Here is an 11,321-nt window from a genome sequence, read left to right as displayed (position 1 = left end):
AGAACTTGAACCAAACCTGCAGGATATAATATTAGTATATGGCTAAGCACAGCAAACCCACAGGAAAGCTGCAGATTCACTGCACTGCACCTGCGGTGTGGGTAAACCGCAGCATATCAGTGTAAAAGCAGCCTTATACTATTATGCCCAGTGTATTGCTTCACACTGAACTGAAGATCTATTTTTTCCTGCTGCTGGCACCACTCTGGAGACCAATAGCCAGGATAAGAGGTGGAGTACAGTTGGTATCATTAAGCATAGGACAGAAGCAAGCACTACAGAGGATGCATCGACTTATGCAGTTCTTGCTCCCTACTACAGCTCCAACTTTACAATTAGTTACTTTTCCTTGCCTTGGTTTGATGCTCTGGAATGGTGGGTCAACAAGCCCAGACCGCTATCTACCAGTCACCTGTAGATCATATCTACCTACTGGTAGTGGTAGACAGTGGCGGCCCCTGCATAGGGGGCGCTAGGGCGCCACCCCCCTACCCCTAAAAAAAAAGAAAAAAAAAAACGAACAAATAAAGTTGTCCAAAAAAAAAAAAATTGGGTTCGCCGGCCTTGCCTGAAGGAACTGGTGGCTGGGGGGGGGGGGGGTGGGGTTACGTCCCAGGAGAGGCTACCCGCCGGTTCCCGCCGCCGAGACGAGGGAGAAGGACCCGCCGCAGAAGAGGAGGAAGAAGCTGAGCCGCGCCGCCGCCAGGTAAGTTTGAAGGGAGCAGGCCGCCCGCCGGTTCCCGCCGCCGAGACGAGGGAGAAGGACCCGCCGCAGAAGAGGAAGAAGCTGAGCCGCCCCGCCGCCAGGTAAGTTTGAAGGGAGCACGCACGCTGGCACTCTGCAATCATTGGGGGACAATGCTGGCGCTCTGCAATCATTGGGGGACAATGCTGGCACTCTGCACTCATTGGGGGACAATGCTGGCACTCTGCAATCATTGGGGGACAAAGCTGGCGCTCTGCAATCATTGGGGGACAATGCTGGCACTCTGCAATCATTGGGGGACAATGCTGGCACTCTGCAATCATTGGGGGACAATGCTGGCGCTCTGCAATCATTGGGGGACAATGCTGGCACTCTGCAATCATTGGGGGACAATGCTGTGGCGCTCTGCAATCATTGGGGGACAATGCTGTGGCACTCTGCAATCATTGGGGGACAATGCTGGTGCTCTGCAATCATTGGGGGACAATGCTGGCACTCTGCAATCATTGGGGGACAATGCTGTGGCGCTCTGCAATCATTGGGGGACAATGCTGTGGCGCTCTGCAATCATTGGGGGACAATGCTGTGGCCACTCTGCAATCATTGGGGTACAATGCTGTGGCACTCTGCAATCATTGGGGGACAATGCTGTGGCACTCTGCAATCATTGGGGTACAATGCTGTGGCACTCTGCAATCATTGGGGTACAATGCTGTGGCACTCTGCAATAATTGGGGGACAAAGCTGTGGCGCTCTGCAATCATTGGGGGACAATGCTGGCACTCTGCAATCATTGGGGGACAATGCTGTGGCGCTCTGCAATCATTGGGGTACAATGCTGTGGCACTCTTCAATCATTGGGGGACAATGCTGTGGCACTCTGCAATCATTGGGGTACAATGCTGTGGCACTCTGCAATCATTGGGGTACAATGCTGTGGCACTCTGCAATAATTGGGGGACAAAGCTGTGGCGCTCTGCAATCATTGGGGGACAATGCTGGCACTCTGCAATCATTGGGGGACAATGCTGTGGCGCTCTGCAATCATTGGGGGACAATGCTGTGGCACTCTGCAATCATTGGGGGACAATGCTGGTGCTCTGCAATCATTGGGGGACAATGCTGGCACTCTGCAATCATTGGGGGACAATGCTGTGGCGCTCTGCAATCATTGGGGGACAATGCTGTGGGCACTCTGCAATCATTGGGGGACAATGCTGTGGCGCTCTGCAATCATTGGGGGACAATGCTGTGGCCACTCTGCAATCATTGGGGGACAATGCTGTGGCCACTCTGCAATCATTGGGGTACAATGCTGTGGCACTCTGCAATAATTGGTGGACAAAGCTGTGGCGCTCTGCAATCATTGGGGGACAATGCTGGCACTCTGCAATCATTGGGGGACAATGCTGTGGCGCTCTGCAATCATTGGGGGACAATGCTGTGGGCACTCTGCAATCATTGGTGGACAATGCTGTGGCACTCTGCAATCATTGGGGGACAATGCTGTGGCGCTCTGCAATCATTGGGGGACAATGCTGTGGCGCTCTGCAATCATTGGGGGACAATGCTGTGGCGCTCTGCAATCACTGGGGTACAATGCTGTGGCACTCTGCAATCATTGGGGACAATGCTGTGGCACTCTGCAATCATTGGGGTACAATGCTGTGGCACTCTGCAATCATTGGGGTACAATGCTATGGCACTCTGCAATAATTGGGGGACAAAGCTATGGCGCTCTGCAATCATTGGGGGACAATGCTGGCACTCTGCAATCATTGGGGGACAATGCTGTGGCGCTCTGCAATCATTGGGGGATAATGCTGTGGGCACTCTGCAATCATTGGGGGACAATGCTGTGGCACTCTGCAATCATTGGGGTACAATGCTGTGGCACTCTGCAATAATTGGGGGACAAAGCTGTGGCGCTCTGCAATCATTGGGGGACAATGCTGGCACTCTGCAATCATTGGGGGACAATGCTGTGGCGCTCTGCAATCATTGGGGGACAATGCTGTGGCGCTCTGCAATCATTGGGGGACAATGCTGTGGCGCTCTGCAATCATTGGGGGACAATGCTGTGGCGCTCTGCAATCACTGGGGTACAATGCTGTGGCACTCTGCAATCATTGGGGACAATGCTGTGGCACTCTGCAATCATTGGGGACAATGCTGTGGCGCTCTGCAGTGATTGGGGACAATGCTGTGGCGCTCTGCAGTGATTGGGGACAATGCTGTGGCGCTCTGCATTGAAAGGGGCTCGCACGCAGAACTCTGCATTGATGGGGGCACGGAACAGTTGCATTGAAGGGGGCACGCACGCTGAACTCTGCACAGTGTTTATTGCATTGAAGGGGGCACAGCACAGTTGCATTGAAGGGGGCATGCACGCTGAACTCTGCATTGTGGGGGCACAGCACAGTGTTCATTGCATTGAAGGGGGCACAGCACAGTTGCATTGAAGGGGTCATGCACGCTGAACTCTGCATTGTTGGGGCACAGCACAGAGTTCATTGCATTGAAGGGGGCACAGTGTTTATTGCATTGAAGGGGGCACAGCACAGTGTTTATTGCATTGAAGGGGGCACAGCACAGTGTTCATTGCATTGTGGGGGCACAGCACAGTGTTCATTGCATTGAAGGGGGCACAGCACAGTGTTTATTGCATTGAAGGGGGCACAGCACAGTGTTTATTGCATTGAAGGGGGCACAGCACAGTGTTTATTGCATTGAAGGGGGCACAGCACAGTGTTGCATTGAAGGGGGCATGCACGCTGAACTCTGCATTGTTGGGGCACAGCACAGTGTTCATTGCATTGAAGGGGGCATAGCACAGTGTTTATTGCATTGAAGGGGGCACAGCACAGTGTTTATTGCATTGAAGGGGGCACAGCACATTGTTCATTGCATTGAAGGAGGCACAGCACAGTTGCATTGAAGGGGGCATGCACGCTGAACTCTGCATTGTGGGGGCACAGCACAGTGTTTATTGCATTGAAGGGGGCATAGCACAGTGTTTATTGCATTGAAGGGGGCACAGCACAATGTTCATTGCATTGAAGGGGGCAAGCACGCTGAACTCTGCATTGAAGGGGGCATGTACACTGGTCTCTGCATTGAAAGGGGGCATGTACGCTGGTCACTGCATTGAAAGGGGGCATATACCATCTCCTGTACCATGACCTGTGACATGCCTATACCATATCTGTGCCATGCCTATACCATCACCTGTGCCATGCCTGTACCATCACCTGTGCCATGCCTGTACCATCACCTATGCCATGCCTATACCATCACCTGTGCCATGCCTGTACCATGATTTCAAAGTCACACAATTTTTTACTGCGTTTTTTGACGCAAAGCAATACCTATTACATTTTTCTTTTTGCGCCCCCCCAAAAATTTTGAGCACCAGCCGCCACTGGTGGTAGATCATAATCTACAGGTTGCTGGCCCTCGTTCTACAGGATCCATGTCTTTATGCTGGAGTTTTAGCGGCATCTGTTGACTTTACTTTATATCAGAAAAATACAAGAGCAAGACAAACACCTAGACATTCTCATAATTTATTCTTATTCCACATACAGGATGTATTTCTGTACATTATCTTGTCCAGCCTAATGCTCTGGTGATGGTGGAAGTATTAAAGTAGATCACAGGCTTAATAACAATCCTGTGTAGGATCCTCTTTGGAAACCAGTCTCGAGGTGCATGTTTTCTTATCTTCAATATAGTCACATCTGCTTTTGTCATAGTGGATGGGTAAGCCAAGCCTATTATCATAATAAAGTGAGACTCATGATATAAATGTAAAGGTACAAACCATATACAGTATAAGATGCTAGGTCATGTGCTAGAGTGAGATGTAGGTGACTATCATTCAGTGCCGGGACAAAGTCCTCTAGCAACAAACATACAAAACTGCCCCCACCAGCAGTGGTTTATTCAAGGGGGGGAGGGATTGTTGCATAGTGAATATACTACCTGAGGGCGATATGATTATGCCTGCAATCCACACATTTTTTTTTTTTTAACCATACAGGTTGGCATGCGAATACCAGTCATGGTACCTAGGATGTAGTGTTTGTCCATGTAAACCAAATGGGTTTGGTTAAACCAGTATGATTTGCATGGCATAACAGAGACAGGTATTCTTTGACTTTATGAAAACCACATTTTTCTTCCATTAGGGAACTAGGGAGTAAGTATTGAGGAGCACCTTTTACAAAAGCATCAAATACAGCCAGCACATTTTGGGGTGGAAAGGCATCCTCCTTCTTTAGGGCTTAACCAGTTGTTAACCAGATGTTGTTAGAATTTCCAAGGTGTTAGAATTTCCATAAGATGTAACAGACGACTTATGTTAGGGTTTAATAAAGACTTTCATCTGGTAACTGCAGTGTGAACTGATAGCTGAGTGTGAAACCAACCACTAACCGCTGTTTGCAGGCTTCATTAGTACAGAAACCATTGTCAGCATTTCTGACACACAGAGTGGACCTTCCTGTCAAACTAGACTAGAATATGGGGTCCCGTCCAACCTGGATCACCCCAGCCTCCCTATCACCATTTGGCCTCTCATTTTTATTCTTTTCTTCCTCTTCCTCTTCTACTTTACTTTCTTCCCTTCCTTATCTAACCCTCCTCCATATTCACCCCTCCCCCCCCCCAATACCTACCTATTTCACTCTCTGGCTTACCTTTCCCAGTGATTGTCTTCTTTATATTACTCTGATCACAGGGCTAACAATAATATGTATTACTCTGACCAACAGATGCACTTCTTATAGTCAGTTCTTGTAGAAATATAATTCATTCAACCATAACAGAAACCTGTGTTCTGTATTTGAGTCTAATCACAAGAAACAATACACTTTATACAGTATATAAAAGCAGAGAGAAGAAAAAATATTGGGACTGCGTTTTGCAAGGTGCTACTCATTTTCTGGAAAAGGGCCTTCATATTATTCATATGCCTCAATGCCATATTGTATTTTGCAATTTCCACCAAAGACCATTGTAGTGGGTTTGACTTGGATTTTTGACTTTCATTGGTCACCAGTGGCTCTTGTGATAAATAAGACAATATGTTACTGCAGTCTTTAAAACAACTTTACTAGTGATATCATGTAGCGAGTTCATGCAATCCTAGCAACAACCTCATAGCAGCACATGAAGTCCTAATTTGCTTAGCACCAGAAGTGAACAATGCATGCTGAAATAAAGCCTTACAGTTGATTCCCATTTTAGAAAGCACATTTTGTATAATAGCAAAGTATACTTTAAACTCAATTTGGATTGAACAATTAAAACTGAAATAATTCTTACTTAGTACAGCAACCCACTGAGCCATCAGAATCACATGAGCAATCCCAGCATTCCTCTGTTATCCATTTACTGCCAGGCTTATGTAGCTTGCCTTGAAAAACACATCCTGCAAACATATAACATAAATATATCATCAAAAATGAATTCCAGATTTTAAAAAACAAAAAACAAAGAAAAAATGAAAATCCACTCATAAGTTACAAGGTGTCTGTCAACTTTATTGTAGTCTCCTTGTTTCTGCTCTGAAAGTATAATGAACATACCATTTCCAATAAGCTGCTCATTTTTTTTTTTTTTTTTATGAGGGTCAAATGAAAGCTTCTACAAGAAGAATGATGTCATAAATGTAGTGTTCTTTATCTAAGTATAGAGCTACACCTAGTTCTGCCAGTACATGGTAAAAGGAAGCCTAAAAAATGAATGCAGCCACCACATTTAGGCTTAGCTCACACAGTAGTGGTAAAAATAGACAGTTGATCTGCATTTTTACAGGCCTTGACTTCCTGCCTTAAAATTTACATGGAGGCTGAAGGGGAGCTATGGCAGAAATTTTCTTTATTTAGCTTTGTGGTGTGGAAATTTTGACTCAGCATATCAAGTTTAGGAGGGAGCGGGCACTATATGTCAAGTTAGGCCATTTAAGTCAAATGACAGGCACACATTTACATTATGGTATACCAACGTAAAGTACCCCTTTGAATAGCATTTAAGAGGAGGCAGTATCATCTCCTCAATACCTGTCAAGCACTGATTACTTTTCAGAGAGGCGGGAGAGCCTGTCAGCTGTGTGACCCAGGCCTTAATGAATTGGTAAATATAATACATTTTTCTTTTTGTGCTTAGTCACGTTTAAACTTTATGTATTATAGGTAAGCTATTATATGCAAAATTATGGCCTGACAGTGGATTGTGGCCCGATAGTTGAGAACCACTGCTTTACTTGTTCAACTAGTACATCCAAAGAGTAAACTGTTAGGCTAAGTTCAAACTGGCTTCAAAAGCAGGCATTTCGGAGACGTTAAAAAAGCCCCTAAAATGCCTATGCGAATAATACAATGGACAGCACACAGTGCTGTTCCCACTATCATAACATGAAGTATTAGGGTCACGTCGCTTCAAAATTGAAGCCTCATGTCAAGTCAGGATGCGTTTGAAGCCTTTCAACTCCTTCCATTCAAGTCTATGGTAACGCTTCAGAAATACTCTGGCAGGCAGTTGCGGTGAAGTTTGCATAGCGTTAAGATTAGTTTATTTCCTGTAATGCAATAGGCATTTGTGGAGCAATTTTAACGCAACCTAACGCTCGTCAAACACTTCAAAATTTCCCATAGGATGTTTAGGGAACTTTTTTAACTCGTCATTAATGCTTGTAAAACGCCACCCTAATGCCCATTTTAAAGCTCATTAACGTCAGTTAAACACCCATACTAACACTATAGGAGCATTTGGTAAGCGTTAGAAATGTATTCAAGTGTGAACAAGCACTTAATCAAGCTCTGTTTGTTCAGTCGGCTGCTGGCTTCAAAGTGAAAGAGTCACCTGCCCAATACAATCACATGAGGGTTTATTTGTCCTTTGTGATAGCAATAAAGACAAAATCAATAAATACATTTCCAAAAAGTTTAAAATCAATAACATTTTAATAAAATGCATTTTAAAACAATTTGCCGTAACACTTGTTGCCCTGCACACATGCGCAAATGAAAACGCACGCCAAGGATGCACTTGCATATGTAGACCGCAGTCCCACCACACATGTAGATGTGTCAGAGTTAGAGCAATATTTCTAGCACAAGAGCTCCTCCTATGGAGATTTATGGGTAGCGTAGTTTTTTGCGATATCATGGGTGTACACAATTTTAAGACTTGGTATTCTTGGTATCTATTTACTTGATGCAACCTCATCTTTTATATTTGACCAAATATAAATATTATATTGTGTGTTTGCACTAAAATTCATTTTATTATATTTCTTTCCTGAAAGTTTCTGTTTAAGAAACACTTACGCCACATTTGGCATGTCATTTTTTTGGAAGGGGGGAGCCGGTACCTAGTTTTGACAGGTACCCGCTCCCACTCCCTCTTGGAGCACCATGGCACCCCGAGCGGTAGTTCTCCTCTCCTCATCCCTCCCTGCAACCCTGGGACACGTCAGAGGTCCCAGAAGATTCAGGATGCGCAGAGTGCACCCTGCTGTGAAGCCGCAAGCTGTCACAGCAGGGTGCCCACACTAGTGATGCCAGCGCTGCCGGGAGGAGAGGGAGAGAAGCGAGGCTTCAGGCGGCCTCATTGCTGGATCCTGGGACAGGTGAGTGTGTGTTTATTAAAAGTCAGGGGCCACAGATTTTGTAGCCGCTGACTTTTTATAAACACAGAAATGGCTGCAACTCTGCTTTAAGTAATTCTATTGCCAAAAATAATGATTTTTACATTTGTGCAAAAAAATTAAAAAAATTGCTTTAATGCCAAACTAGTTACAGCACTCAAAAAGTGACATATTTATTTTATATTTGATATCCAAAGTATCTGGTCAATATATCCATTCTTACAGAAAGCTGCAAAATCATACATACAAGTCAAACAGTTATTTATAATAAAAGGGAAAAAAATAAAAGTACTTCCCTGCTTCAGGGGTCAGGTGAAAAAATGTGGAGCATACCCCAATTAGTCACTTCCCCCCAGGAATATGACCAATTATTGAATTTCAGAACTTGTGGTTGGTTGGTGACATTTGGTATTCTTATATTGTATGTAAAGGGCTGTTTAGACTTAGCAAACAGTTTAAAACCTACATAAATGTCATACAATTTTTCAATTATGGTCTCTCTCTGAAGCACTCATTTATCAACGTTTAGAGACTGCATACAGATATCACAACCATTATGGTCCTAGAGAAACTATTTTTAAAAACTCTTCCATATCCCAAGGTTAAAGCATGCTCACAATCCTTAAGTGAGACTTATCTTCTGTGTTAATTGTTATCATATTGTAATATACAAAAAAAAAAATTAAAGGAACACTTTGAAAATACATTAGATCTCAATGGGGAAAAATATCATGCTGGATATCTATACTGACATTGAATGGGTAATGTTTTAGGGATGAAAAGATGCCACATTGTTTGATGGAAATGAAAATTATCAACCTACAGAGAGCTGAATTCAAAGACACCCCAAAAATCAAAGTAAAAAACATTATGCGGCAGGCTAGTCCATTTTGCTGAATTTTTTTTGCAGCAAATCAGAATGGTACTCAGTAGTTTGGATGGCCCCCATGTGCTTGTATGCATGTCTGACAACATCGGGGCATTCTCCTAATGAGACGACGGATGATGTCCAGGGGTATTTCTGCTCAGATCTGGACCAGGGCATCACTGAACTCCTGAACAGACTGAGGTGCAACCTGGCGTCGTTTAATGGACCGAAACATAATGTCCCAGAGGTGTTCTATTGGATTTAGGTCAGGCGAGCATGGGGGCCATTCATTGGTATCAACTCCTTCATCCCCTAGGAAATGGCTGCATACTCTTGCCACATGTGGCCAGGCATTGTCATGCACCAGGAGGAACCCAGGACCCACTGCACCAGCGTAGGGTCTGACAATGTGTCCAAGGATTTCATCCCAATACCTAAGGTCAGTTAGGGGGCTATTGTCTAGCCTGTAGAGTTCTGTGCGTCCCTCCATGCATATTTCTCCCCAGACCATTACAGACCCACTACCAAACTGGTCACCTGCTAAGAGAACCTTTTCACAGATGAGAACCTGCTCTTATCTGTGAAAAGCACAGTGTGTCAGTGGCAGACTTGCCAATTCTGGTGCAAATGCCAATCAAGCTCCACAGTGCCAGGCGGTGAGCATGGGGCCCACTAGAGGACGCCGGGCCCTCAGGCCACCCTCATGAAATCTCTTTCTGATTGTTTGGTCAGAGATATTCACACCAGTGGCTTGCTGGAGGTAATTTTGTAGGGCTTTGGCAATGTTCCTCCTTGCACAAAGGAGCAGATATCCTCTATCCTGCTGATAGGTTTAGGACTTTCTACGGCCCTGTCTCCTGGAATCTCCTCCATGTTCTTGAGACTGTGCTGGGAGACAGCAAACCTTCTGGCAATGGCACGTATTGATGTGCCATCCTGGAGGAGTTGGACTGCCTGTGCAATCTCTATAGGGCCCAGGTATCGCCTCATGCTACCAGTAGTAACACTGACCCTAGCCAAATGTAAAACTAGTGAAAAACAGTCAGAAAAGATGAGTAGGGAAGAAAAGGTCAGTAGCCTCAACCTGTAAAACCATTCCTGTTTGGAGGTTGTCTCATTGTTTCCCATCTAATGCACCTGCTGTTAATTTAATTAACACCAAAGCAGCTGAAATTGATTAACGACCCCCTCTGCTATTTAACTGACCATATCAATATCCCAGGAGTTTAAATGACTTGATGCTATACTCTGATTAAAAAGTTATATATTGTTAACCCTTTTTTTTGGAATTGACAGGATATCAATAGACCGGATTAAAGATATTGATCTTTGGCCAATGGTCTTTTGCAGTGCTCACATCATCCGCAAGCATATTTAACATCAGAAATTCATGATAGGATGCCAGCCACATTGATTTTTCTATTGGAAGATGTGCTGCTCTGGCATGTTAAGCTAGAGTGTTAAGGGTTAACAAGAATAAAAAATATTTTACATTAACTTTTGTCTTAAACAAAATTATTGTTATATGACTTACCCCTTAAGTGTTTCTGGCCATATTTTAGCTTTGGAGGGAGTTGTATAAAGCATTCTGCATCACACACAGTAAGAATGAATCCCACACAAAGTAGTGCAGCTACAAGATACTTCTGAAATTGAATTATTAACAATATATGGTTAGCTTTAATATGCTCTACAGACAATACCATAAACTGAAAATGCAGCATATGTATAGATCCATCCTAAATAAAGGCTTGGAACTTAATTAAATGTATCAAGTTAAAAGCTGAAAAAAGAACTTGCATCCACCATATCTTTTATTACTTTTAGAAGCACAGGGGGTCATTTTAGAACACTGAATGACTACTCTGGGGCTGAAAAGTCATAATACTTGAGAAACTAATGTAAAAATATTCTTCTATTACCCATTCTACCCATTCTTTGTATCCATCTAAGGATGGACAACCTATGGCAAGCTTATGCAGAATGCAGTATGCAGTGGGGTACAGTTCTGGTAAAAAGAGGATTTTTCCAAACCTACCAACTACAAATGCCCACTTGTATTCTTAAGGAGATTGGGCATTACATTGGATATT

The 11,321-nt window shown here is 44.3% G+C and overlaps 1 long non-coding RNA gene across 1 annotated transcript; it reads right to left on the bottom strand.

Annotated features, from left to right (window-relative positions):
* Positions 1 to 4,174: 4,174 nt before the first annotated feature.
* LOC309562471 lies at positions 4,175 to 10,876 on the bottom strand. The gene is made up of 3 exons (XR_014225633.1): positions 10,763 to 10,876; positions 6,035 to 6,140; positions 4,175 to 4,479 (listed from the first exon to the last, which is right to left on the bottom strand). It is a non-coding gene; the product is annotated as an uncharacterized lncRNA (long non-coding RNA).
* Between the last annotated feature and the right edge of the window lie 445 nt (positions 10,877 to 11,321).

This window comes from Pelophylax lessonae (assembly GCF_965119305.1).
Source record: "Pelophylax lessonae genome assembly, chromosome: 9".
Taxonomy (NCBI): domain Eukaryota; kingdom Metazoa; phylum Chordata; class Amphibia; order Anura; family Ranidae; genus Pelophylax; species Pelophylax lessonae.
This window is presented reverse-complemented; position numbering and strand designations above follow the sequence as displayed.